Below are 2854 nucleotides of genomic sequence, written 5' to 3'. Positions count from 1 at the left end.
TTAAAAAAAAAAAAAAAAAAAAAAAAGAGAATGCCGATATTTTTCCATATCGATCAAGACTAAATCACAATAATGCTATGAAATTGCTATGGAATACGCGTATTCCACGTCACCAGGTATATTAAACACCTAGATCGTTATTCAATACACAAGTATACAAGCCACAAAACCACATGGCGCTATTTAATCTAGATTCGTTCAAGGAAAGTTGGACATGTTCATTTACTACCGGTGTCATTAGTACTGAAAGCTCGCAAATGAATCAAGCTCTTCTTTATATTTATTTCCTAATATTTCTGCACGTGCAATTTTTTTGTCTACCTGCGATTTTATTCTTCGCATTAGTCATACCCAACACCGAGAATGACTGACCGTAAAGTCTCCCGTTGCGTAAGGGACATGTTATTTAACAAAATTATTACTCAAGGCCCCCAATGAATTTGTAGAAAATTATTTAAAAAATGGAACAGCTCGAAATTAGTTAGAAATGTTTAAACATCTAAGTTAGATATAAGATTTCTCAAGTAAATTTTGAGAATAGCGTATGAAAATTGCTCAGAAAAGGGAAGTCTGCTTTTAAATAGTGATCGATTGGCAGCACTCGGTGTAATTAGCATACTGTATTGCGCAATCGTTAACCTCGACTTTTATCTCATCGACGTACTTCGGACAGACGACTGATCTCAAAATCTGAACACGTGATTTTTGTCCAGTAAATGATATGATAAATCGGTTTAGATTAGTCATTCTTTGTCTCATAAGTTTCATTAAAAACGATAGCTTGCACCTTGAAAATCTTAGGTTGCTTATAAAATTCTATAATCTATTTTATCTACTTATTGTATCTATTATTGTATCTATTTTAAACCTGCTCATACTTAGCGATTTTTATTACGATTTTGATTAGAAAATTTTCGATTTTCCTCAATGGGAACTTACGAATGTAATTTCTCAGATATTTTTACCGGTATGAAACATCTTCAACTGCACACGATGACACTTCCAATTATGTCATTTTCTTACATAACGCAACGTTTTCAACGCTACTGTCAAGATTGATTTGGAGCAGTTCGATAATTAATTACTCGGTTGTTACATTTTTTTACTTCTGTCCACGTTTACGATAAAGAAGTTAAAAATACACGATCTTTATCTTCTTTTCATGAAACAAAGTACAAATCAACTCTGCTATTTTTCGAATAAAGATCTCACGAAGAGACGACCACGCCTACTCGTACGTCTTGACGAATTACGACTCGTTTCTCATTTACACGATGTCAATCTAATTTTGTTTTTCAAGCACCGAGATCCTTTGTCAAGTGTGGCTACTGATAAATAACTGTACGAAAAATTTCGAGGTTAGACAATGCAAAATCTCGCGAAAGGATCCAAGTATAACTTCGCGAGAGGATATCTATGATCAAAGAACAATTTCTCGAAATTATCAACAATTTTCTATATTTGTTTTAGGATTAAACGTAGGAGATAATTATTTCGAATATACTCTATCCCTGTGTCGCTATAAAAGAGCAATGGAGAATTTTCTGAACAAGAGACTCGTTTATTTCTTTTTCTCTTTTTTTATATCGTCAATTCGATTGCTATTCCTTTTTTCGTTATCAAAAATTGTTATTTACAATGTGCAGCGTACAATATATTTATAAAAACCGATAGTCGACGATCAATAACCCACTTACAAATCGCGTTTCTACTGCGCATGTCAGACAGTCGATGCACTCGAGGCTATATAATTATCTACTTTTTACTTTTCCTCTTTTTGTATTTCCCCGTTATTCTTACTTTTGACAGTGCGTGCAAAGTATTATATGAATTATCTATGCAGCAGATAACGAGGCTACCACGATCAGGGCGGATTTTCATTTGTATTAAAATATCATATTTTCTACCTTTACGCAATTTATTTGTTTAATTATAACGGGAAAAGGAAGAAGAGGTTAATGTTAAATGAGAATAGTAATTGAAAATATTGTTCAAACTTTTTTTATAAGGAAAAGAAAAAAAGAAGTAAAAAACTTGTTCAGCCATAAATTACGTCACCATTCAATTGTTTTTTAATCATTACAAAAAATAACGGTCAGCTAAGTTGCATTTAAAACTTTATGATAACGTATGTATATATATTGGAAAACATAACCTGAATTTGTGATAACAAAAAATATTAAAATTCGTATATAAATGTATATGTGGAAAACGATCAATACTTATGAGTGCTTTACTAATGAAAAACAAGTTATTAATAAATTATGGTGTAACTTATGTAGCAATCAATAAGTTCATAAAAAAAAGAAACTTTAACCATATATCATGGTAAATCAGCTTTTAAAGTAACATTTAGGCTGACTTGCATTATTTTCTCTTTAAAATTCTACATTTTTTTCGAATGAACAATTGACTGCTGAGTAGCGGAACCTTGAAAATTGGTTGATCACTTATAAGCGTGCACAATAATACTAAATTTTGTCTAAAAAATTATTCAAAAAGTTGCTGCACTTTTAAGGTAACTTGTATTAAAATTGTGAAAGAAATTACAACTTTTTTATTCACTTGTTAATAAAAAATTTACAGTTTTTTTTATTCAGAATATGAAAATATTGTAATAGATTGCTTCAAAAATTTTATAGTACAGATTCAATATAATATTTTTTACCTTTGCAAAATACATTTTACTCTATACAATAATGCGTTCAATAAGATTATCTTTTTATAATTTATGACTGTTATTATCTCTATCACGTATGTTCAGTTTACACAGTATAAGTATAAATAATTTATTCATCGTATAGAAAAGCTGTTGGAAGTAATACGCTCCCTACTGTTCGTAAATTGCATTTCG

The 2854-nt window shown here is 30.4% G+C and overlaps 1 protein-coding gene across 3 annotated transcripts in view; it reads right to left on the bottom strand.

Moving 5' to 3' along the window:
• Positions 1-2854, bottom strand: part of Rtnl1 (reticulon) — a 16291-nt gene that overhangs the window by 9603 nt on the left and 3834 nt on the right. The gene's annotated exons all lie outside the window — the stretch shown is intronic.

Source organism: Eufriesea mexicana, unplaced genomic scaffold, assembly GCF_001483705.2.
Source record: "Eufriesea mexicana isolate 0111107269 unplaced genomic scaffold, ASM148370v2 scaffold2143, whole genome shotgun sequence".
Lineage (NCBI taxonomy): Eukaryota > Metazoa > Arthropoda > Insecta > Hymenoptera > Apidae > Eufriesea > Eufriesea mexicana.
This window is presented reverse-complemented; position numbering and strand designations above follow the sequence as displayed.